This window comes from Trichoplusia ni, chromosome 4 (assembly GCF_003590095.1).
Source record: "Trichoplusia ni isolate ovarian cell line Hi5 chromosome 4, tn1, whole genome shotgun sequence".
In the NCBI taxonomy this organism is placed as follows: Eukaryota; Metazoa; Arthropoda; class Insecta; order Lepidoptera; family Noctuidae; genus Trichoplusia; species Trichoplusia ni.
The window spans coordinates 13,559,223-13,587,114 of NC_039481.1; the positions used below are offsets into that span (position 1 = coordinate 13,559,223).

At 33.7% G+C, this 27,892-nt stretch overlaps 2 non-coding genes across 2 annotated transcripts; one reads left to right on the top strand and one right to left on the bottom strand.

Annotated features, from left to right (window-relative positions):
- Positions 1-16,316: 16,316 nt before the first annotated feature.
- Positions 16,317-16,433, top strand: LOC113493614. The gene has a single exon (XR_003400594.1). It is a non-coding gene; the product is annotated as a U5 spliceosomal RNA (small nuclear RNA).
- Positions 16,434-17,375: 942 nt separating this feature from the next.
- LOC113493613 lies at positions 17,376-17,492 on the bottom strand. Its single transcript, XR_003400593.1, has one exon. It is a non-coding gene; the product is annotated as a U5 spliceosomal RNA (small nuclear RNA).
- Between the last annotated feature and the right edge of the window lie 10,400 nt (positions 17,493-27,892).

Genomic DNA, 27,892 nt, shown 5'->3' on the forward strand with positions numbered 1-27,892 from the left:
CGTATTTAGATGAAATAAAAATCTACTTCTAAATGAATAAACCTTGATAACAAAAATACTTATTTTGATCAGGCTTTATAGTAAAATACGAATATACCTACGTCTTGTTTGTAACGGCGATATAATTACATTTTGTATCATGAAATAGGTTATTGTGTCTAAACTATAGTAGTTAGATAGGTACCCTTATGGACTTCAAGTAGATATTAAAGAGATTTACAAACCTGTAGTACATCGTTTAGTTTTATTGTCAATAATTTTAGCAGCTTACGCAGAAATAGGATGCTGATTTTACACCTTTGGTTACAATATCGCATTTTTTTACGGAACCCTAATATTTTTCAAAATAAATTATAGCCTATGTTCAGCAGGGATAATGTAGCTTTTCAACAATGAAAGAATTTTTCAAATCGGTCCAGTAGTTTCGAAACAAACAATCAAATCTTTCCTCTTTAAAATATTTCCATAACATTTCTTGGACGCCAAGTCTAAGTCAGCTTTCTCGCCTTAGCCCGCAACTTAGTCCGTCCGTTACCAAAGGCAGGAAGATTAAAATTTCTATGTACATTGTTTCATAAGCGAAGGGGTCCAACATCTGTGTTCTGACAAGGGTACGGGTCATTCGGCGTTGACGGATAGCGTTGTCCTATTTTTTTATGTAAATCTTTTATATTATACCTCCATAGTATTGGATTCGCTTGGATAAAGTGTTTTGTTCCACCTGCCGTGTTTGTTTATTTCATTGTATTGTTAAAATATAAACATTTTCTTATATTCGGCCACGAATCAGTCACCTTAAGGGGATAAATAATCCTAGGGGATAATAATAACATTACATATTATTGTTTTTATCAATATTTAAAATTCTCTTGTTACGGTGTACTTATTTAAAAAAAAAACGACTCCCGTTGTAAAGAACTTAATCCTTGTGTCGCGAGAGGTTTCATAACCATTCAAGTCACATGCTCAAAGACACCCAAATTCTGGAAAACCATTCGTGGATCTCACAAATGATTATCCTACGCGGGGATTGAACCCACAACACGTAGCGCACAAGTGGGTTTGCCGTGGTTACCTCAACCACTAGGCTCACCGTGCAGTGTTGAACCTCTTCGAAATTTCCTCACTCTTCACGTAATTCTACGTACATTTTATATAGGTCTGACAATCGGAAAATATCTATTTTCCATTCCTCTAAATTACCTACTTTCTTTTATAAAATTAATTACTAACATCTTTATTTTACAGCATATAAAATGCATACAGCATAAAATTTTAGAAACTACTATCTATACCTAAACCAGCTTGCTGAATAAGCTAGTTCTAAACAAAAGAGAAAAAAGTATACAGTTCATAGCTTGTTAAAAAATTAATTCGTTTTAACATTTAAAACTTTTTTATTATTTAATAACCACGGTACTTAAAATATAGAGACGGACCCCTAAGATCTAACATGAAAGGCCCCATAAATTATAATCCCAAGTGCACTTCTGCGTAACTCGAGAATTCACCAACTGAGCCATATTACAGTATCCCAAAAACCTGAATTTTAAAACGGCGGAGTTCATAAAACCTCTTTTATATCTTTTTGCTGTCGCAGACGCGAAGTTGTGAACGAGTTAACCCTTCTACAGCTAATGGTTAGTGGCCAGCCCGAAGTGTTTCCTCCGACCTTTTAGGGAGAGAAAGTTCTGCGACATTATGTAGAGGGTTGAATGTGTCTTTATTTTGCTAGTTCCTTTTTGTGTGACGAATATCATTTATTAAGTGATATCACGATAAAGTGAAAAAATAAAATCGTAAAAAAATAATAAAAACACGGAATAGAGCCTATTTATATCATTAATTCTTTAAGACATCATTAGTATTTAATCCTATCTAGCCGCGGGGTTGAATCTAAACCGCTTTAAGTCCCACACGTTGGTAGCTTTTATAGTGAACTTCCTACTCTGCTATCTAGACACTTCAACAGCACTCTCAAAGTTTTAATTTTAATCATTTCGTATATAAATACATTTTTGTTTTGACTTAATTCCTTAGAATAATTTCTAATTCCACAAGACCATTATATTGTGACCGTCGCACCCAAACTGTTATTATTTAAACTAAGTCCAAGAGATTGATTCACTACTGCCTAGTGACTTAACCGTTGGATTAATGGCATAATGGCGACTGGCTCTGTCCATTGTTGGCTACAATACGCATTCAGCGGAGCGGAGTTAGCTACGGTAGGACTTTGTGGGACAAGCCAGGAATGAGAGCGATTTACAAAACAATATTCGTCCCGTGGACATTGTTACAGATGTGTAATACTATCGAAGTCGTAAAAGCTAAACCGGTATAAAAATTGGTCAATAACAAATCAAAGTTAAGCAACGGTAGTCTTGATTTTTATTTATTATAATAACGCTAACAAAACTAGATAAGATAAAAGTCATTTTTGAGATGCAGCCAGAGGGACGGACAATAGAACTTAGTAAAAGGGTTACAGTTTTTAGGGTAAAAACACAGCTATGCTTAAAAGTAAAGCAGAAGTAGATACATATTTGCACCGCGCATCAAGACATGGGTCTCAAGTATGAACTGCAAAAACGACTTGAATGTAATGTGTATCGATGTATGGATGTTTGTTCCTCTTTCAGACAGAAACCACTAAACGGATTTGAGACGAAACTTACCTACCGTGGTACACAGATAGTTAAAACCAACATTAACACAGGATAGTTTTCATCCAGATTTTATGTAGAGGGCGGGGAACTGCTAGTTCGTAATTAAGAATGGAACGTGTCTCCCGTGCCTTACACCCGATATAGCTTAATGGTCTCCTGTCCACACTTTCCACCATGTTCTCACTGCTCAATAAACACATTGAGATAAATCTACGTTAGATAATATTATGTTAACACTACGCCGATGGACCGATTAGTTTCGTGTTATCGAGTGCCTAGATAATTTCGATCTAGCTTGGTCACGAATACGTGACTGGACATGATAATTAGATTCCATTTTTTAAACACGACCTACATTTGAAATTAAATTCGTGAATTTGATAGTTTTAATACATCAATTTGAAATATTTTTAAGCCTACATCCTACAAATGCACGTGAAATGAATGTTAATATGCCCCTTATTTCGGAGAGATTTATTGTAATTAGCGAAATAAACTTCAACAACGCCCATGCCATGATTCTATAGCCCCTTTCACTCTTACCCCAGAAATTAATAGAGTGCATTTGTGTCATAATGTTGGCCTTTAACTTGTGACGCAATTTAGAATTGTAATGTTGGTACAATGTGACACTTTGACAATGTCACCATGGGAGGTCGAATATTCGAGTGATTTTTATTTTGAGGGCGCTTTAATGGTGTCCTGTGTTCTGGAGTTAAAACGATTTTTTGCGTATTTTAATTGTTGTTCAAATTATGTATAATTCAGTAAGAGTTTTTTAGTATCGTTTGCCGATCCCGATCCTTTGTATAAAAAGGCCTAACTAAGCTACTGCTTAGCAAGGCTGCTTTTGAAAAACTATGACTCATGACTCTAAATCCAATAAAAATAGAATAGACGTAGAATTTCCAAAAAGCTTATATCAGGAAGTATACAAAAACAACATGTAAAAAAACCCATTCACATTCTTCCAATTCGAAAAAATAACTAAAAAGCCACTTCAAACGAAGTCTTGTTCTAGTTGGGACTCTATTATAGGTTATAATAGAGTCCCAACTACAATATTACAACGATAAAACAGTCAAAGCAGTAACTGAGGGTATGAAGAAAAACTGTTAATCCTTGCCAGGCCTTGTCAAGCCTTGAACAGCACTCAATACCGATACTAAGTCCCGTTATGACAAGACCATTGGGGTCGCGGTAGCGAGACAGCACTACTCCTTATATAGCGACATCTCGCTTACACAATACCAAAGAACCTGATTTTATATGTGATGTACGCTGGTACCGTTTTTTTGCCACTCTTCAGCCGATAGATAAGCGGTCAGTGAAAGGAGTTTTGTTGAAATAAAACTTATTTACAGAGACACAGCTCATCTAATACCAAATAGTATTTTAATATCTATTTATTATTTAATTGGTATTTTATTCTGATAACCTAAGATTAAAAAACAAAGGGACCATTTGAGTGATCCACAAATGCTTTTCCTGAGTCTGAGATCGGTGGCTTTGTGCATGATTGTGATGACGTAACATTTTTGAATGCAGGACGCTTTCAAAAATACACATTATATCCAAATTAAAAAGAGAAACAATACCGAAAAATGAAGAAAATAATGACACATCTACGTATTTAGAGTATTAACATCACCAAAAATGAAAAAATATGTTACATTTCTGTACTTTACAAAAGAAACTGACGGTCTTAGAAACTAATCTTTCAAGCCCCATCTATCTTAAACATAGTCAAACTCAACTCCACCGACACATAATTAGCAATTCCTTTTAAAAGTTCTATTTAAGAGGTGAGACGTATCACGTCATAAAAATTACAGGCGACTAGGTACCTATGATGGTAACAAAGAGGTCTCTTGGGAATCTCGTTGCAAAGTAACTTTATCAATATATAATGTTTCAGAATAGACGCCAGGAACAGCGCTTTCAATAAATGTACCTGCTTAACTATCTATTAGCTTCATGTGGGTCCTGCGAAAAGCATTGAATACGTGAAATATCTTAACTCAAATGATAAATAATATAATGAATCCTACTACTATTATAAAGGCGAAAGTTTGTAAGTATGGATGTATGGATGTTTGTTACTCTTTCACGTAAAAACTACTGAATGGATTTGAATGAAACTTTACCACAATATAGCTTATACATCAGAATAACACATAGGCTACAATTTTTGAGGTTTCTAATGTGAGGTCGTAAAAATCACATTTTTTGCACTTACATTGCAAACGCTGACTGAATCCTACAAGATAGATAGAAGGCAGGTATAAATTATAACTTATATGTATCTTCTAACCACGCGGACAAAGTCGCGGGCAACAGCTAGTATGAATATAAAAATAGGTAAGTCTATTTATGAAGTGACGCTTGTACAAATTGCCCTATTGGTCGGAGGTTCCGCTATCTGTCTATTCGTCTGTCTGAAACCAAGCTTTATCACATAGAGCTTCTTGGTTAAGCAGTTGAAATTTTCAGCGAGGAAATATTTGAAATAAAAATCAGTTTCTGCAACGAGTACAATTTTTTTTGGACAATATTTTCTTTAATCGCTTTGTACGAAACAGCGTTAATAAATTGCCATTGTGTTGATATTTGCTTAGATGGAATGGAGTTTATCCCTCTTGTGAACCAACTAACAAAAATCAAAATTAGATTTTACTTACTAGTATATAAGTTATACATTATTGCCTACGTATAAGATTAACTTTGCATTACTTTTCGGTTACGTAAATTTGAGTCAATAACTACATCATTAGCTACTTAAAGAAGATATACTTGGCCAACTAAATTTATATGTAAACGAGGTTTTATATTTCTAGACTAGTTTTATATTCTGTAACTGACGTGCAATTTGGTGAGAAAAATGAAACTAAAAAATTCATCGATTTTAAAAATCTTAAGACCCACGTTTTTAAATGTCACTCTATTCAAATTTTATGATGTTGCGGGATAATTCGACGATATTTTAACGTAGCCAGATTAACAGATTATTTGGTTTTATGCCAAATTACTCATTCATTCGCCATAATTCGTTGCTATCGACATTCTTCGCTTCTTAGCCGTTGACTTAACTCAATATTTACGACAGACAACGTTCCCCACAATTTATTGCTTTAAATAAAAAGATTTATCGAAGGAACGCTGACTAAGGATCGATTTCACGACTTACATTTAAAACTGAGTTACTCTAGACTAAGTTCATTGTGACCGAGTTTCAATTTCGAGATATTTAGATGCGTTTTTATAGGATGTTTAAGAAGACGTCCATCGAATTCGCCACTATTTATTAATCGAGGTCAGATTATGTCTATCTTGTAAATTGAGTATCAAAATCTTTAAAACCAAAACTGAGATTAGTTTTAGCTAATCGCGTTCATCAGTCGAGCCCTAAGCTTTTTTGCGTAGAACAATTAATGGCAGGTATAACGCTATTAATTTGTTTCACTTTGATTTATAAGTCTAAATATGTTATCTTAGTCATTCCTACATTTTTCCTTGACGACTTCTGCTAAATCATAAAATGAGTAAAATTTAAAAAATCGTTGCGGTTTTGAATATAATAAAAACAGTTGAAAGTGAGTCGGTCTAGCGACACTAATGATTCCGTTAAAAAGGAACTTTAAAATCTTAAAATAAATTGGTAACCCGTCAAATTATGTTCGTGCTAACTGTTGCTGACCTTGATTTTTCATTTCGTTATTTATTGTTACAGTGTCCACTGCAATACGTCATTTGTGAAAAAATCCACAGTCTAGCTATCTCGATTCACGAAATCTTATCACTTTGATAAAAACCCTTAGAAACACAGGAATTTTGGCAAGGGAATTGCAGGCGCCCTGTTTGTTTTTAAAATGTATGTCGTTTGAGTATAAAAGTGTTCTTTTTTGTTGATGACGTGTTCTTAGTTAATTGCAACGTTTTGTCTTTCTCAAATATCCCAGTCATATGTAGTCGACGCAGTATAAAGTTATAAAATAATTCCATCGTTCACAATTCGACGAAGACATGCACAGTGGTACAAAGCATATCAAAAATAGAACAAAGTAAGAAAATTACAGTTTGTCAAATGGAAACGCCTTAGTCCAAGAAATAATTATACCTTGATGCCGGTAATACTATGTTATAGGTTAAAACGTCCAGTTTTATTTAAATACCTGTATTTTACATGAAAGTATTCGTTTGAACTTTTTGCTACATATTATGACTTCAATTATCTAGAGTTTTTATCATCGATTATTGAAGGGTGTGAGCATTTTGTTTAAGATTTAAGATTTAAATTCGGAATTATTTTGAGAAAAAAGTTTCGATCGCTTTTTAAAGAGTTCTAGTAGCATTTGCTTACTCTAACAGTAGTGGGTAATTATTAAAAAAAAAAACTTGGATAGCGTCTTTTATTCGACTAATAGAGAACGATGGCACTGTGAGGAAACCTGATTCCAAATATTGGAGTCAGTAATCGCATGCAGTTACAGTGGATCAATGTTCAACCCTTTACTATACCGAAAGATGTTTTTATATGCTATTTTATTATTGTTATTTACGTCATAAACGGTCCCAAAATTAATTGTTGAGAACTACGTATCCATGTTGCGTTAATTTACGACACACATTTTTAATTTTATAAATCTTTTTAAATGTATTTTGAAAATAAATAAACAGATATCCATTGTGCACCTGCCTTTATTCGCAGTTGACTTAGTGATTATGCTGTCCAGACTGTCAGATCAACTAATAGTATGGACGTATATTCGAAGCCAGTTTCCTACGAAACGATTCTATCCAGTCATTATTTATGAGAAATGTACATGCCACGGACTTGAATATGCGAGGACTCGTTTCTTGTTAGAGGAAAAATATAGATTTTAATGTATTTCTTCATTATTATGATTATTAAATGCCCTTATTGTCCCACTGCTGGGCAAAATACAGAAATGTACAGAGATTTCTTTATAACTTTTTTTATAATTTTTTTTATAATGTTAAAATTTCTTTATAATGTTATTATGTGTGGTAGGGACTAGTCTATATCTATCTGTCACGCGTTTAAGATTGAACCGTTAAACTGATTTTAATTGCGTTTAGTTTCGCCAAGAAAGGAGACATTTTTTTGTAACGATAGCTAACATACATTAGTAAAGTTAAGGAAAATATCCGATGTTTAAAATAAAACAATTGCCTTACTAGGCAATGTCGATCTCAATCCAAATGTCGGCACATGGTAGGATTTTTATTCTATACTAATATATAAAACTGAGGCGTTTGTTTGTTTGAACGCTCTAATCTCTGGAGCTACTTTCTCAAATTTAAAAATTATTTTTGTGTATAATAGACCATTCATCGAGGAAGGTTTTAGGCTATATAACATCACGCTGCAACTAATAGAAGCTAAGATACAATGGAAAATGTGGCAAAACGGGGAAAAATATTCATCTTCGAGGGCTTCCGTTCAACAATTCTAACTTATATCTTCTAACCACGCCACGCCGACGAAGTCGGGGGCAACAGCTAGAAATAATATAATGTTCTACAACTACCACACACCACATCTGATTCTAGTCTCAAAGTAAGCAATGCCTAAGCTTTATTATGCATATTAATTACTAGCTAGCTTGTATTATGTGTGATAAAAAACTTATAAATATTTTGCGGTTAGTTTTAAAATATAAACACAAGTTTTAAATCTGCCAAATGATAAATGAGTTATATGCTAAGCCTAATCATCTAATAATAGCGAATAACTAGTTCTAGGCCTTCTTAATGCAACCTAATACCTATTCATGTTCTTTACTTAGAACGTTTACGAAAACAATAGCTTCTCAAGACATTGTTTGGTCCTCAAGTGTACTTTTACAGGTATAGGAAACTCGGAGATTTCCTTCCTCTCGGTATAATTCTAGTAGCCGTAATAGTTGGGATGTTCAACGGTCATTGCTGTGGAACTTTCGAGATTCTTTTGTTTTAAACTGGAGATATCTCCAAGCCTTACATGAATTTGCATTGGAGATTTGTTTTTAGGATGTTGTAGCATTTTGTGTGTATTTTTCTGAATAGGTTTTCTTGCTTGAAATAGTTTTGTTTCTTTAAACGGGCAAGGTAAATGTGCAATGGTTTAATGAATACTTGCTTAGCACTCACTAATTTAATACGTCTTTTAAAGGTTTTTGTTCACGGGGTAGTGATGATATGACCGGATAATAGTATTTTTTGTGGATATCCTACTAATATTAAAATGCGAATTGTGTGGATGTTTGTTACTCCTTGACTAATAAACCGCTGATATAGACGAAACTTGTTATACATCTAGTTTAACGTGGATTGACGAATAGGTTTTAATCCCAATTTCAAGGTCCCATTTTCGATTTGTAACGGGCGGGCAACTAGTCTAATTCAGATTGCTCTACTTTCGGGCTACGGTCACCGATTGTGCAATGTAATAAAAATATATATATATCGTAAAATAAAAACCGAGAACAATCAAAATGATTTGGTAAAAGCAAACTGTTGGTTTAACTAAACCGATTTGGGTTCGTGTGAATTTTTTTGCGATAGCACATATGCTCCGTCAATAAATTTTCCGGACGTGAACACTTTTATTTATTTTTTATTAAAAATACATTTTTATTCTTATACAAGGGGTATTTTAGCGCCTAACTGGACTTGTGTACAAGAAATGACAGAATTATCTGCTACCTGACGTCTTTGGTCTGTAAAAAGGCGTCCCTGTACTTATTTAACACCTTAGAGTTATGATAGAGAACCTCTAGGGATTTGTTGATGATTTATACTTAAATGATGCAACGGTTTACTAACGCGTATCAATTTATCTCGAGACCCCGCCGTCGCGTCTTCTCATGATTAAGGACTCCGGTTGGGCTATAATAAGTCGGGCAATTCCGATAAATACGTTTTAGTATACTGTTTTACCTGTTCGAAGAGGCGGTTCGGAAGAAGTCATAACCAAACAAAAATTACAAAAAAATATATAAAGAAAGTCACACATCTAATTCTCTATGTTACATATTTTACCCAAACCTAAAAGTATTTCGTAACCTACATTTTCACCTATTTTCATAAAACACGTATAATTAATTATATTTCCCGTTGCTTTCTCAAGTAAAGGGATACTCACACCAAAGCATAAACAAGTTGAACACAATTGATCGTTACATTAAAAAACGCAATGTAAAAACTCCCGCGTTTTCTCTTCGAGATTTCGGTAATTGTCATTTAATTACCGAGTGGGGGGGGGGGTAGAAAAAATAAAGCTTACAGCTTCTTAATGGCCACCAATTTTCCGGTCTGTGGTCCCGAAACCATTTTAGTCTGAAACATTGTTTTAGCAAGTATTCGTTTAAAAAAGTGAAATGAAAATATTTCTTTTTTTTTTCGTCCCGCAAAAAATATTTGCAACCAGTGTGCTGTGAAAAACAAGTTTTGAAAATGGAATATGTATCGTTTTTCATGTTTAATGGTTTGTGTTATAAAAATGGAGAAGAAAAATGTAATTACCGGTCTGAAAAGGTTTATTATTAATATTTCTTCGACTTGGTTCACAAGGTATGATGAAATGAAAGTTCATCTTTGAAGTAGGTACTTAGATACTGCTCTTGTAAAATATGTAACATATTCTAATCATTAAGGATCCATGTATCATGGGTAACCCAAATACGTGTTCTTATAATGTATTCTGTCATTAAAAAAAAAGACTGTTTTTTTTTCTAATTGTATGATTCACAAGACACACATTAAACATTAATAGGCTAAATTGAAAAATATCATTTTAAACTTAAAACTTTTAATTAATTAGTTAAAGAACGAAGTAATTAAAAAAATAATCGAACAAGTTGAAAACGTTCGTTTTAATTACACGATCAGCTTAAAGAATATGAGAAACATAAAACTGTAGAAATAACAATAAACTGTAGTCATAAACATTAGTATCAAGTTTCTTAAGTTTAAAATATTTACGTGGAGTCTTATAGCGTTTAAATTTTGATGTATTTTCTTGAGAATGAGTTAATATACTAGGGTTAATGTTTTATTGTTAGTTAAACGATTTTGAACCAGAAAGGTGCTAACGGAGTTCAAATAAGTCTGAACAACAAGATTAAACGTAATGATAAATTTTAAACGTCTTGTTTTAGCTGTTCATTATATACAACCTGATGCCAGACCGACGGATAGACAGATACACAGTGGAAATGTAGCAATTGTGTTTAGTTTTTAATGACCTAATGTCAGGGCTCCGTCTACTAGGGGATTCAAAATGGCCGCAAAACAATTATCTGATACCGATTCGCTCCTGACCGATTTTACTTCCTTTTTTAATGACAATCTTCACCATCCAAAAAAATAGGGATGTATTTTATCCTTTTTAAATAAAACCTCCCCAAAAATGTAACCCAAACGCTGCGGCTGATGGTTTTAAATGCGAAATAAATACGAAATCATAAGTTGAAAATGTAAATCGTTGAACAGATGTCTGTAGCAGTTGCTCGGTTTATTTTTAAGCTTTTAACTTTCAACGAACAGTTTTTAAGAGTAATTATAACCTCGTCTAACGGAAGAATTGATTTGTTCAAAAAAGCTTTCGTGAATACTCTTCCGTTTTAAATCTAAAAAAGGTAGAGCGAATTGAAGGGTTAATTATTTTGTAGATATTCAAATTCAGGCAGTAACAGAGAATGTTCGATACGTTTTGCTATTAGTAAGGTAAGAGCGATAGAGTGATAGCGCTGTGAAAAATGTTTCAAACTTACTCTCACCAATATTGGTGAGGGCTAAGGTAAAAGTGGCTGACCCTTGCGTCATTGTCATAAATTGGCGGTGCTTGCTTTAGCTGGACGTTTTTTGACCTTGGTATCAATAATTATAGCTTCAATATAAATTTATATGTCACAGTTTTCACATATTTAAATTCATTTTGATTGAAATCATTGCAAATGGCGTGTTACTATCAAGTTGAGTTCAAGCCATTTCTTCTTTCATAGCAATAAAGGAGTAATAGAGTAGGGTGAATCTCCTTAGACATAAAAAAATCCTACTTAGTTTTTTATTTACGCATATATAAATACAATGTCTTATCCAAATTTATATTAATCTACACTATGTTCCTCTCATCCTTAATTACAGCCTACAAACAAAAAAACAAACAGTCTAAACGAGTAGTGTAACAAGCACATGACAATTGCACAAGCGTCTGCTTTCCTTCAAGCGTACGTGTGAAACAATATGGCCGCCGTTACGTCACTGCTACGTCACTGATGAGTGCTTGAGCTAATGAGGGGGTAAGTTGACAAAGCTGTGGAACACAAAACGAACTACTGTCAACAAATGAGACGCTTGCATTTTAACGAGGAAATAGTGTAGTGTTTTTGTATTTAGGTACTGTTGGGACCTGTAATTAGTTTGAGGTTAGGATTCTTTGTTTTGATACGAGCTTTCTAAGATAAGGAAGTCAATTTTATTTATTTTCAGTTCAAGTTACGGATGGTAACAAAAACAGGCATCCTAAAAAAAATATTCAAACTTTGATAAAATGTGTTTCAAAAAACTGATGTGCGAATACAGTTTTTTTTAACATGCACGGGTAGAGGAGTGTTTTTAGTCACCAAGCCAAACCCAATGTGGGCTATCGTGGGGTCGATCACCGCGTAGGTCAAGCGTTTGTGTGATCCACGAGTGCTTGTCCTGAGTCTGAGTGTCCTTGTAAATGTGACTTGAATGTTTTAGAAATCTCCCGCGACACAAGGATTAAACTCCTCAGTACGAGAGTCGTCGTCTTTTTAACCAACAAAAACGATTTTCAATGCATTATTGGATACACGCTACCAAACTAGTTCTACATAAAAATGTATAGCAAACAATAACCAGTTGCATCTACAGAACGATAAAAACGTATATTCACGCTTCCTTATTGCAGGGGGCTGGCCAGGGAGCTATGAATTTGCCTCAACATCAGATAAAGTACCACAATGTTATGCGTCCGTGACCGACTCCTTACGATAGTATTAACAATATGCAATAAACTCTGAACAATTGATTCAAATTATAGATAGTAGCATCTGTTACGCTTACTCAAAGCCCTTGATGTAGGAAGGTTGCATTTGTTGAAGCGAGATACCGATACCCATGAATAGCTCCATCTCTCTTGCACACTGACGCCATTTTTAATAGGTTATAGTACAGGCACTCGCTTTTAAATGTAGAATGTAGGTGTTTTATGAAACCTATTTTCAGGTGTATATTTAAAGCTTGCTATTGCTCGCGACCTCCTAGATGTCGGTTTATGCTGCAAAAACATTACCTTCCTCTGACGAATTCATTCAACAAATGCGGTTCAGTAGTTTGGGTATGATCAGGTAACAGACAAACACACGAACGTTAAAACTCGCATTTATAATATTGATTAATTAGATACCGATTTTTCTGCCTTGTATATTACTTGCTCTCCAAAAGAACAGTTTTCTTTTGGTTACGGATTCCGATGCGCACTTGTTGTTTTTCATTTTTTTTGTATTAAACAAAATCGAAAAATATCGTATTTTACGGATTAGGCTATCGAGAAGTTTGTAATATAAATTACAAATTACAACTTCAGCAAAGTCATAACCACACGTTGCATTAAAAATATAGTTTTAATATTATTATATGTGACTAAATATGTTTTCTAAATAGGCTCATAAAATCCATAATTTATAGACTTCACATTACTCCCTGCCTCATTTTCACGAAGAAAAATGAGTATCTATTAAATATCCGCGACATGATTACAATTAAAACAATATATCCTCTGTAATCAACTGACATGCAAATGCGTCACCGTTACGCGACAAACTAGTTTGCAGCCCACAAAACTATAAACATACCTTAACTTCTTCACAATAGAGTTGACAATTGAATGTTCTTTATTCAAGTAAACAAAAACTTAAATTGGGTTTCCAATGCTAAGATCACAAATTACGAATTTGGTGTTTTAAAAATGTTAACATTCTTATGCCTATTACATAAGACTTATATTGCAGCGTTTTTGTATTGAACAGTGGCAAATGTAAGCTGGTCGGTGCGCTTGTCCTTAGGGCGAATTAGTAGTCGAGTGTTCACAGTGCATGCTTTGAAATAAGACTATCTAGATAGAAAATGTAAATTTCCGTAAGTTTATGCACTGCGTAGGAACTGCCGCGGGCGAGTGCTAGCTTGATTACGACTTGAACGTCCGATGCCGACACTATTTCGTTATGACCATACCTATTAATTACCTTTTATGGAAGATGACTATTTAACATGTTTACAAACAAGATTTTAACAAGAAGTATGTTGTACATTATGTCACTATCCCCGAATACTGAAACTTACCTTTTTTTGTAAAGCGGTTGAATAAAGAACCGGCTCGGGGCAGGGAACGGGTAGTATCAGACTCTTACTGACTAAACCCATAAAGCGCATATTTTTCTATTCATGTACTACCGTACTAAAAGTATTTAATTCTTGTGTCGCACACAAACTCGAACTCGGAACAAGCATCCGCGGGCATGATCCTGATAAAACCTCGTTATCAAATAATTGTGAATCTGCTGTACAAAAATAAGATTACTGTCGTTATGAGAACTGCAATGACAATTTATTTGGAAGTCGTAAAACATTTCTATGAATTGAAGTCCAACTCTATCAGAATCTTGAAGACAATAAAATACAAAAGCTAAACAAACTAATTACCAAAATCTTCTCAATAAATTGTCATTGGAATTATGAAGCTTCGATACTTACTTCACACAGCAGCTTTCCTGCTTACTTCCCAGCCTATAAAAGCATATTATCAAGAAACCTGAACTGTCTCCGCAGGAAACGAAGATAGCTGAACATCCTTCATTTGATACATCGTGTATCGCAAACAAGTTCTTTGGCCTAAGGCTCTCTGTGTAAGAAGTAATTGCTTATTATAGAATAGACCTTATATTACATGTAGTTAGAAAATATTAATGATATTACGTGACGTGGACAGTAGTGTGTCTTGAAATAAAAGGAATTTGATGCGGACTGGTTTCTTTTCGGATTTTTTTTTTCTAATTTATTTTGTTAAGTTATTTATAATGTTTTTTTTTTCTTTTCTATGGTTGTCATTAGATTTTAATACTAACCCTAAAAGAGTTATAAAAAGATAGGTGTAGGATATGGTTAAAGGCACTTTTTGTTAGTATGTTGCTTACATATTTTCTTCTAATATAGAGACTTCTAATAACATATGGTAAACGGTAAAAGAGTACATATTATGTCAAATTAATATTTAAATCTTGAAACTAGCAATCTAAAACGTATCTAAAAACTAGTTTTTTATAATAGGCAATAACTATTAATTCCGAAAGTATACATTTTCTTCGTTAAACTGCACTGTTTTATCAAGTTCTATAAGGTAATTTGCACGGATAGCCGAGTGGTTCCTCAACCACTCGGCTATCCGTGCGTTTTGGCGTGGTGTCCTCACACCACGCCAAAACCACTGTGCGTGTCGTGTCGCGGTTTTGATCCCCGCTTAGGACAAGTATTTGTGTGATCCACAAATGCTTGATCTGAGTCTGGGTGTCATTGTGCATGTGATTTGTATGTTTGTAAAACCCCCCGCACCACAAGGTTTAAATTCCTTAGTGCGGGAGTTGTTTATATAAAAAAAACCTACTTTTCGATCATACAATCGTAAACAAAACACTACCACCTTGCATAGAAGATAAACTTTTCATTTCACCTGCCTCTCGTAGCATGACAAGCCACAATCCAGTATCCAAACAGTTCTTGTATTTTGGATGCAGACGTACCGACCGAGTTTTATTCGAACTATAAAATTCTAGAATACGGAGGCAAGACCGCCGTATTAAGTTGTGACATACATGTGCAGCTGGGGAGGTACCATCGGTTTCGACTTCTGTAGTTCTTTGAGCGAGAATTGCGTGACTTTTGAATACTGTTCGCGGGTGGGTAGGTTGCTTAATTAGTTTCATAAATTAATTATTTCTAAGTACTAAGTGTATCAAACTAGTGAGCTTTAATACGTTAACCGAAAAAAATATCGAATATTTTATTGCCTCAAAATAAATTAAATAACAACTAAAGTCATTTATTTAAAGTAGTACTATAGACTACATGCAACTTTTGAATGTCAATTTACTTAGGACCCAGGTTTGGCCATTTTTGAGAGAAAAACAAATGCGCAAAAAAAAAAAAACTTTCTAAAAAATATTCATGGCTACATTTTACCACACAAGGTAGAAAAAACATCGAATTAACAAACTTACTCTTACATCGCCATTTCTCACTTTTACAAAAGACCCATGGTAGTATCAACAATACGTTTCAAATATCATCATTTCGTTTTCAATATAGTTGTTAAAAGCTTCTCGCACCTGCAATAAGGAACCCGGCAGAATACTTTACGACAGAATTTAAGAACTGTATCCTTACATTTTGAACTCCAAATAATTTAGAAAACGGTACCTAAAAATAAGAGTTTGATTGTCATTTAGAGTAGTTCGTTGCTTTTATAACTAGGTGTCGCTGTGCATTGAGAGCGCGTTTCTGAATGGCGGTGTTAAGATTTTCCGCGGTTTGGTTGGGTCGGCCGGTACGGTCTGTTCACGATAACTCTGGTTTCCCTTCAAAACGCATAAATCTTTCGCCTTTTACTAAAGATTTCCGTGGAGGGGAACACTCAAATGAGTCTTCTCGTATTTTTGATAGCTCTACTTCGGTAGAGTATAGATGTCATACCAAAAAATTCTCTAGAGGTCCAATAACTATCTCTAAATAAGATTTGTAATGGGAATTATTAAAATGAATCTGTTGGCATGTTATTCTCATATTTTAGAGCTCGTGTTCTTAGATAACAGTTTAATATTGTTGCAAATAATACATTTGAGAAAATCATAAATCTTATCAAGATAGTCAAATTATAAAATTAATGTCACAATTTTATAAATTCGTACTACAATGGCTTGCGCTTACGCTAAGTGCCTAGAAAAGATAAAAAAACCCTTTCTGAAATATTGATAAAAATATAATCCTCAAAGACGAAAAGGGTAAAACAATATAACAATTTATCGATACCAAAAAAACTTTCGTTCAGTACAGCCCGCGTCTCGATTACTCTGGAAAGTACTAGAAAACTTAATACAGAAGTTTAATACACTGGTACATTCGCACAAAAGAATTGGCGTAGCGGCAGCTGCCGGCAACGGTTAGTGTGGTTTGGCAGGTCGCAAATTACGCTTTTTGTACATTTGAAACTTGGCAAGTACATTGCCTCCGTGGAAATTGGTATGTTATTGTCGATGCTCGCTATTCAATTGGAATGTGTTTCGCATTTATTTTTCTGTCAATTTTTTTTTATCGTAACGAGTTAAAGAGAAATCTTCTGTTAAACAATTTTCTTTATTATTCGTAGATTTTAAGCAGATACCAAATTGCTTATCAATTCAATAACTTGAGGTATAACAGGTATGATCTCACTTATTAAGTTAAAACTGCAAAAGTATGTGAGTTTTGCATTTTGTGAATGTTAAAATGATGAATTTCAGGTTAGTCAGCTTTTAAAAACAATCTGTGTAGTATCTACATGTTATGTGTAGCGTTGTTAAGATATAGTTTAATGAAAAGTGGGAAAAGTGGGTTGATGAATTGATATGTATTCTAGGAATTCTAAACTCTACCGAAGTAGAGTTATCAAAAATATGAGAAGACTCATTTGAGTGTTCCCCTCCACGGAAATCTTTAGTAAAAGGCGAAAGATTTGTGCGTTTTGAAGGGAAACCAGAGTTAACGTAAACAGACCGTACCGGCCGGAAAATCTTAACACCGCCATTCAGAAACGGGCTCTCAACGCACAGCGACATCTAGTTTAAAATTTTGTAACTACAGATACAACGCCTTGAGACTGTTATCTCTATTAGATAGTAGTATGTACTAGCATGAATTTAATTTTAAATTGCCTACTAATGATAATTAATGCTCAAATCAGACTGTCTTTCTCTAAAATAAGGAAATGTAACAGAATAAGGAAGTTAGAACATTTAATGGACTCCGAGTGAAAGAAAGCGTAACAGTAATTAAAAGTAGTGTAATTGAGAATAAAGAAATTAATTGAATGTGCTATTTATTGCATAAACGCTTATAGTAGAAAGTCGATATTTCACTGCAATAGAAACAATTCGCTTTCAGTAGTGTTCATTGAATAATGCCGCGGTAAAGAGTTTGCATTACCAACTTTCCTTTATATAACGTAACTGGTTTTATTTCTAATTTACGGCGTTTTCAATATAAATAAAAAGCCTAGAAATTAAAGTAGTAAACTTAGTTATAACATGTACCTAGTGAAAATTTCAAGTTACTCAATAGTGGATCTGAAAATTTAGGGAGACCGAAAAATGAATTAAATCTTAAAAGGAGGTCTGATATACAAAAAAACACAATCAATTAATAATTTCCAGATTTTAACCCACGTTTTTAAATGTCACTCCATTCAATTTTATCAAAATCGATACAGCCTTTTTTATAGTTGCAAGTTGCATTGTCATTGGATTTGAAGCTACCCTGAAAATTTTAAACTGGTAGCTTGTCAGGAAGTGCCTCAAAATGGAGTTGCAAAAATCCAACCACAACGAAAAACAAACAAGACAAGTAAATGTATAAGAAACTAGCTGTTGCCCGCGACTTCCTCCCCGTGGGTAGAAGATATAAGTTATGATTTACACCTGCCCTGTTTTTTTTTACATTTTCCATTGTATCTTCGCTCCTATTAGTCGCAGCGTGATGGTTTATAGCCTAAAGCCTTCCTAGATGAATGGTCTATTCAACACAAAAAGAATTTTTCAATTTGGACCAGTAGTTCCTGAGATTAGCGCGTTCAAACAAACAAACAAACTCTTCAGCTTTATATATTAGTATAGATTGAGTGTATAAAAACGTGGGAAAAAATACATTTTCCCTATAAAATAGGTTCTTATGTTGGTTGTTGCTTGTGTTGCGTATTACATATTATGCTGTTTAACTTGCTATTGCACATTTTAAAGCAAATAACTTTCAGAGCTCACAGCGTCACTAAAATGTAACTTGAAAACCGAAATCAGTCTTTCAGTTCCTCATTTTCAAGTGCTTGTATAAAGGGACCAATTAATTTGAGTACGATGTTTGTCAAAGTGATAAAACATGGTCCAGGGTAGTATTAAATCTGGGTTCTCAAAATCCGCTTAGCCCAACATCTCCCGTACCGCAACGGCCAGTCATTAAACACTAAATTCCTTTCGAAGTATTGTGACCATGGTTTTTGGGACTACAAACTGATTTATAAAATGCGAATTGGCAAAATATGGAAGAGTTTAAGAAACTTCTTAGGATTAATTTAATGAAGTAAGCTGTGTAACGAAAATGTTTTGTGGTAAACTTTCGAGTAAAATTTGATACTTCTGTATTATTTATTGGCTTTCATCGCTAACATCACATATTTTTATTGTACTCTAATCTTAAACTTAATCCACATTTTCGGAGATCTTTAATGCCCCGAACCAGAAAGCAAAATCCGAAATCATAACCTACAAAAATTGACGGCTTAAAAAAGTATTTCAACAATCGCTTTAGAAATGCCAAAAAATTGCGCTCCCAAATTTTTGAATAGCCATGTTTTAGGCTTCCGAACTTATCCGGGCAATACTAAAACTTGAGGGGCTCCTAGTTAAGGCCTCGCCTACCTCAGAGAGGCCCTTTGAGCCGGTTGCACGGATGCACTGAATACCCACTACCCACTACCCTCAAGTCTCCTTAAAACGCGCTCATTCCAAAGCTTTAAGTAATAAACTTTAAGTGAAAGAAATTTCTGGATCGCAGTTTTGAGCATTGGGTATGCTCCGCAAAAAAAATAAGTGTATCAAAGTTTTAGCTTATTTTCATATGTTTTAAACAATCGTTTGCGTCGAGTTTTCGGGAGTTGGTAAAGTTATGCTCAGTGAAGTTTGTTGCTTTCTGTATTACTTTGAGAGGTGAGCTTGTTTACTTACTTTGAGTGTTTGTGTTCGTTTTTATTGATATTAGTAGTACATACATATTTTGGTGAGGAATTTTTGGTTGTTTCTTTTGATGCTGTGCTTTATGGTTATGAGGGAGAAGTGTTTCATAAATAGAGTTCAGTTCAATCTGGTATGGTGTATTTTCATGTGACTCGGTTAGACCAACAAAAGTTATTTAAAAAAAAGACGTTTACATAAAAATTTGATCCGACAAAAAACTCATCTTAACATGCCTAATTGTTATCTCAAGACCTGTTTGTAACAATGGGCAATATAAGACTGACATATTGTTATCAACACATTGTTTGCTGTTGAAAAATAACATGATTTGTTGGTAGTATTTTAGGGATCCGTAAACTAATATTGATAAACCTATTTTTTTAAAAGAATATAAAATATAGTCTATCCTTCTTTTTTGCATTTGTTCAAAAGGAAAATAAATGTAAATAGAAGATATTTTTCCTTGACATATGTATTTTTTATTTCGTTTTCAAATGTTTGTTCTCAATAAGAATTTAATAATTAATTTCCGTTTCAACTAAAAACTGAAAATATTAAAACTTAAATCCTCTTTGATAAAATATCTTACAAATCTGGCTATAAACTATTCACTTGAGGAAATTAAACAACAGCTCTTGGAAGGTAGAGCGGAAGCTATTGTACTAAGATGCTTCAGACTGGACTTCCAACTAAAAATTAATGACGAAACCCGTTTCAGAGTAAGTAAGAACATTTCACTTTGATTTCACTACTGTTTAGGTCCGTTGTTGGTTATTGTAATAAACGTTCTAGATTTCCATTTCAATTTCATTGGGGTTAGTATTATACGGATGAAATATACCGAGTTCTGGATAGACTTTTCTTCTAGAATGATTTTGAAATGTAATTAGTGGATGACTTATTTGACCAGTAAAATGCCTCATGATCTGTATTAAAAAAAAAATAAGGCTTCGCTTTTGTTATCTTAAACTTTTTCCTTCACAAAAATCAAATATAGAAAATGCACTTGTCGCGGTGTTTGTACTGAAACTCCTCCGAAACGGCGTGATCAATTCTCATGAAATTTTGTGTGCTTATTAGGTAGATCTGAGAATCGGATTTTTCATCCTCATAATTGTTTTTTTTTTTCATTCGTTTATAATGTATACACGTATAAATTTTAGTGCCTTTCGTATATGATGCCTTTTTGAAATACTTATCTATTTTCTCTTACAGTTCTATTCCCTCGTCTTCCTTTACTAAGTGTGCCATCCTCTCCATCGTTCTCATATTTACAACAACCATTACTTTCTCAATAAAATATCGTAGTGAACCCACTTCGAAACTACAATATAGTTCTCACGAAACATGCTCCGTTGTCCCAGCATCTACGTGATGTATTACCATGATAAACAATGTATTGAGAATTTTATTGTACCCGTTGAACTTTATACCGTTATGCAATACATATTGTATGGTAGTGGTGACAAATTACTTTGTTACTGCTATTTTAGTAGCACCTTATTTTAGTTTTGCTGGGTTTAAGGTTGACATTAGAGTCAAATCAATTATATTTTTTGGATCATTTAAATTATTTAGAGTATATGGCCTAATTGCTGGGAATACGCCACCTTCTGTTGATAACATTCTCCTTTGCTTCTTGCCCTTTCATGCGTATATTGTCTGTCCTCAGCCTACTAGGATTTTCTACCCATTCATTTAGTGTAGAATTATTAAAGACTTCCCAGAAAAAACTGAAATCCATGAGTTGTATCGATTTTATTAAAGAAAGACACAACTATGGGCAGTGTAGTATATGCCTCGCTTCCAGAATTTCATCAGTTCTACGTGGTGACGTCACAGTACAGGCACCAGGAATAGCTTTATATTTCTGGTAGTCTATATCAAATTTGCATGAACTTAAATGAGAGTATCGTTATTGGGCACGTTTGTCTCCGGACTTTCACCCCATCCAAGGTTAGTTTGCATTTCCACAAAATTTCCTAGGACCATTACTCAATTAGGTATTATTGGGTAAAATTGCTCTTAAATTCCTGTCATGGACGAATAATTTATTGGGTTACTTACCAATTCCAAATACCAGGCCTTTTAGTTGATAGTGTTTATATTAGATAAGGATCTATGGTTTAGTCTCAACAGTAGACTAGAAATATTCAAATGTTTCTTTTCGGAATCGTTTGTTTCATTCTACATTGTTTATAAAACTCAGCATTAACATTACATGCACTTTTATTCCATGCATACTTCCATCATCTTTCTCTCTTCAAAATATATTGGTTTTAATCAACTTAGCCTCCCTTTAGTAGTACCACGACACCCGGTCCGCCATCTTCCTCAGATTCAGTCTAAATCACCTATCTTTTAAGGTCATCGGTCATTTGAGCCGGTTCATGGTCTTCACTCACTGAAATATTTATAACTACTTTGAAGTATTTTATCAAGTAATCAAAATTATCTCATAAACCTCCACCATTATTCAAAACATTAAAGCAAGTAATAGAATAAGGTCACCAGGTTACAGAATTCAACATCTCGACATATCCTGTCCAAAGTTTTGGGGCACTTACCGTCCAAATCTAAATTTTAATGAATACCCAAGATAATGTAGTTACATTCAAAACAAAAGTCATGAAGATAAAACGCAGCAGGCCATTCAAGAACACTCGTAAATAACTTAGCAGGCCCGAAGAAGTTTTTGCGAATAAATGCAAACAGCACTACGCAAGTAATGCAACCATATTTTTCGTATTTTGCAGAAAAGTCCTGAATGTTGAAGCCTTCTAAGACCTATCAATTATTTTTCCTAGTAACCGTATCTTTTGTCTTTAAATTATTTAATAACACTTTGAATTAATTAAAAATAGGTATAGGAAAATGCTTTTTTATTCAAAATAATTGGTATATTATTTTACCCGCAGCAAGCAACAGTTCATCAAATATTATGAATGGAAAGTCTACTCATTACAGTATCTCTATTTAATGCATTTACTAAAACCTTATCCCTTATATTGATACAGTATGGTTACCCTACTCAAAGGTAAACCCCTTCTCCAAGACAAAACATAAACTTCTTAATTTATAGCTAAGAAACAAGTAGCTGAAAAAAATGTTGTCACAATGGACTGACGTTCACTTTCCCGCGCAATTTATTCATGAAATAAAATAAAGGATGTATTGTTTTGTGAGAATTCTAATTTTGTAGGACTTTGCCGGCAAAGACTTGGAAGTTTGTAGAGCTTTCAATATAAAGCTGTACCCAAAATTGTTATACCGATCGTTTGTTACATCTTTATAATTGAAGTTTTTTAATAAAGTGAAGTGTTTTATAAAAATAATACTACTAATATTATAAATGCGAAAGTACTTGCAAAAAACGACATTATGGATGTATGTGTCTTACTCTTCCAGCAAGCGCTATTAAACGGCTTTTTAATTTAGATTTAAACATAGATAGTTTTGTCCCAATATTATGTTTCCACGGGATCATTCTCGATTTGTGGCTAGCATGTAATTAAATATGCTTATATAGTGAACTAATGGGTACGTCTATTTGAACACGACGTTATCTCAAAGAACACCAGAAACGTCTGGCAAAATAATATATGAAAAAAAGTTTCGACATGACATAGAAATACAAGTAAGCGAAACCGCGGGATAAAACTAGATTTCACATCAAAATCAAGAGCGTATTTTTCTGCTTCAAGTTTATATCATGGTCATAATAGTTCTAAAGTCTTTCATCGCTGTTGTTAAAATATTACTTTCGAGTTGATTATTGCTGTTTCTTTAGACAGAAAAATGAACTATCACAGAACTGGGGCTTTCCGCTAAGAAAGTCTTTTACAAAGATATGGTTAAGACTTTTTTTTACTTTTAAAACAGACCTTTAATCACTGGAGATTCATTTGAATCAATTGTAATGGAAATTAAGCTCTTAGCTTTTAACCCTTCTTTTTGTTAATTTTTTTGCACCTCGTGATTTACATGAAGTGGTCTTCGAAATTAGAGTTTTAGAATTAGGAGACTGGGAACGATTCTAAAAAGTTTTATTCAGTATTTTTGTGACTCGAATTGTATATTTTGAGGATTGTATTTAAGATATTTTGAGGTGTATTGTTTTGCTAATATTAGATTAAATATTGTAGAGTTTTGGTTTTATATTTTGGTAATAGAACTAAATTTGTATTAATTGTTTATTATCATTATTATCACATAATATCCTTTTTCCATTTAATCCAAACTAACTTCGCATTGTTTTTTTATGCTTTCAAAACAAAACGACTAAATCAATTTTGATAAACTTTACAAAAGCTACTCTCTGTCACAATAACCAATATCTACACAATCAATGCCGTGGGCAAAAACGAATGTTGGCAAACTATGAATGGATTAGACCTAAAAATAGGAGTAAGGACATTGTATTCAATACTCCATTACCTGAATATTTGTGTAATAAACAAAAGGCTATAGGAAACCTAGTGGTTTTCAGATATGAAAAAAAAAACAAGATACACGCGAAACATAATAAAATACACGGGTTTATAACCTGATAAATATTTATCTGAGTTCCGTAAAAATTCTCGATCCTCTCGGACAAAACAAAAAGGTGGGTTTTTGTGAACACCCTTGGCAGGTAACGGGCGAACGATTTTGTATCAAAATGCGTTAATATGTGTAACGTTTGGATACAGGGGGTGTTTTTTTGTAGCCTACGTCGTATTGTTTGTAAGGTTATTAGGGATGTTAATAGCTGTGATTAGACGTAAGCGGTGTTTAGATAAGGATTTAAAGAAACCCTTTTATTTCAGTTTCATTAAATAAATGTTTATTTTTGTTTGTATGCGCCTGTTTTGTATTGGAATGTGTGTAAGTAGCTTGGTTGGCGCAACTGATGGCTGATATTTATTAGTTAGTGGTCGATATGGTTATTAAATTCATTGTTATAATTTTAAACATTTTCATGCTTGAAATTTGCTTACTTTAAAGTTATGAAACTTAACAATTCAAAATGATTAATTCAAAAAATTCAGAAACCACTTTGCGCGGTGTACATTAAGTACATTATTGCGACTCAAAAATTTAAAGCACACCATTGAAGAACATATTAAATTATGATCGCGGCGTCCGCGTCTTGTAGGTGTGCCGTCTTTGTGCATAGTACCTGCGAGTTGGGCCATGAAAAACGCGAGAAATATTTGCAGCGTTTTTTTGTATTTTAAGAATTGATATTAAAATTCAAATTAGAGTGCAAAGTGTGCTATTAACTGTGTAGTGTTTGACTGCTGTGCGCGAAGTGTCGCAGGTTTGATCCCCGTGTAGGACAAGTGTTTGTGTGATCCACGAATGCTTGCCCTGAGTTTGATGTTTCTGAGCATGAATGTTTGTGATTAAATTCCTTGGTGTAGGAGACGTTTATTAAATAAGAATTAATATATGTGGTTTCGTCCTGCAGAGCAAGAATTTGTGTGATCTAAGAATGTTTGTTCTGAATCTAGATGTATTCAATATTCATGTCACTTAAATGCTTATGGAACAGTCGCGCGATACAGTAATTAAATTTTGCGGGAGACATTATAAAAAAGTACTCAAAATTATATATCTAATGAAATAATATTTTTTCACAACAATTTTCGTGGCCCCAACCGAAAACTGTGTCACTCACAGACGCAAAGCCTTTCTGCAAGATTACTTTCAGCGATATCTTGATACTGCGTACAAACAGACGCAGGTAGGGTTGCCACACACGATATGTTTGTGAATATATATGTATACCTACGTCACTATAACGGTCACACGCCGGCTTGGTAAAAAAAAAAAAAAAATTTGGAACAGTGTATGTCCCAATTCCATTTCAATATTAAAAAAATCCTTGTTCTTTTTAGTGTAAAAGTATATAAAATAATGTTGGATACATTGCTAATTGAGGAGATTAAACGACTCAAAATTTTGACCTTTTTAAAATCCATGTTTCAAGTTAGTAAATTTGCGTCTAGGATCTCAATAAGTGTACGTAGTGATTAGTTTTATGTAGTATATTAAGCAAATGTTTATTTGATGGGGATAAATATAACTCTTAAATTAAAAGAAAATATAAAAAGATATTGACCAAAAACAATTAAATACACTTAAAATTCTGATGGTTATCTTCACGTTGGTAACCCTGCGTGGCATATGATGAGGTATAGCCTATGAGCAACCTAAGGGAAAAATATAAGCGCGGTACCTCATAAAGATTTTAGTGGTATAAGACAACGGATACATATTTTTTACTTGATTGAATCCGGTTAGGTAAAAGAAATTCATAACACAAATACAGCTACAGCAAAAATATTATATTCCATTGCTACTAAAACTTAGTTAATAAATTAAAACGTAGTGTAGTGTCCAATAACTTTTCTAACTAACTACACACGTTATTACAAAAATAAAATGAGAACTTTGAGAAAATTGAAAGTTTAGAAGTCAGTCGTGGACAGAGTAATTATAAATATTGACGACGACTCTGCTACTGTTTCTAATTACAGTTTCTTTTTACTTTTAGGTTTACTGGCACGACTTAAAGTAATATTTTTAGCGTGTATCTTTGATAATATTGCTTTAAGAGTTGGCACTCCAAAAAATTTTACCTCTTCGGAAGATGGCGCAAAGGCATCAGAAACAGTCCGATATCATGAACTAACTAGCTGCTGATCGCGGCTCCGCCCGCCAATCCAAGGCGTCAGCTATCTCCATATCAAATTTTATAGAAATAGTTCCTGCCCTTTCGACGTGAAAACTCTTGCAATATAAAAATATTATAAATGAGATGACTGGAGTACCAGTCCTTTTAATGCTATTCCTGATAATGTTTGACTTAACTTTTGGTTTTCTTCTCCAACAAAACGTGAAGCAATATAATAATATTAAACGGATAAATAAACAAATACATATTATTTACATCGTCACAATTTTTTCCACTTCATCAGTGTCGCAAGAATAACTAGATTGGCAAGCTTAGATCCCACAGTGAAGTAATCCCTTCAAATAGGGTTGTATCTTGCAAAAACGTGTTAGTATATTGTTACTGCTAATAGAAGCTTCAGGGGACCGTTAGGGGAAAAGTGAAGGGTGTGGGAACGCACCTGAGCCTCATAAGTGGATGGATTGGGGAAACAATGATGTAGAGCAAAAATTTACAAGCGCTTTTGAATTTGTTACTTATTTTAGGGTTAAGATCAAATCGGTTGATTAGGGTATTTAGGATTACCCTGCCTTACCAAAAAAAACAAAGGTGTTTTTATTACGATATCAGTCCTCTTTCAAAATACTGTAAATCAATAACTAAAGATTACTTGATGACTTTTACTGATTAATTCCGATGCAGAACATAATTCTAAAGACTGACGATGTTTCGTATAGAACCTCTTTTCTGTCCTTTTTTCTTGCACAATATTTACCCAAAAACCTAATTCCAATAACATATCATAAAAGACAGCAGATATATCTTCCATCGAAGATAATGCTCGAACTCGATAATTTAGAAGTTTAATGACGTCATTTTTCGTCACCCAAGCCTGGTTTATCGGCTTATTAAAGCAAAATGCGGCTATTAAATAAATATCGCACCATCTTAGCTTGCGGGTGGAGCCTTAAAGTGTACTATGATAAGGTTGTTGATGGGAAAAGTTATCTATGGCCGAGAAGTGTTGTTTAGTACATGTTTTGGACGGGAATTTATAAAAATAAAAGATCAAGAAGAAAAATTTTTACTTGATTTTTTTATGTTCTTATCTGAAATCGCTAACAAAAAGAAAATAATATAAGATTAATTAAAAAACACAACTATAAGAAACGGCTTGATGTCAGACAACGAACGGATACACGGATTTTTTTACTTTTGGATCGGGAACCCTAAAAAAGTTGCCTCCTCCCTTTTTGTGTGTTCCAGCTATCATTATACTTAATTTGATCAAAATAGATTGTGCGATATAGCCAAAGCCATACAACCGTAAGGAAAAATCTTCTATTTTAATTTATAATACCTATTAAAAGTTATTCTATGGTCATCAGAATCTCAATAACATTTACCAGGATACAAGACTTCCCTACTACATATCCACATCCCCACAAAATCACTGCGGAACCCGCTTGCATAATTAACGACACTTAGAAAACTAAGTT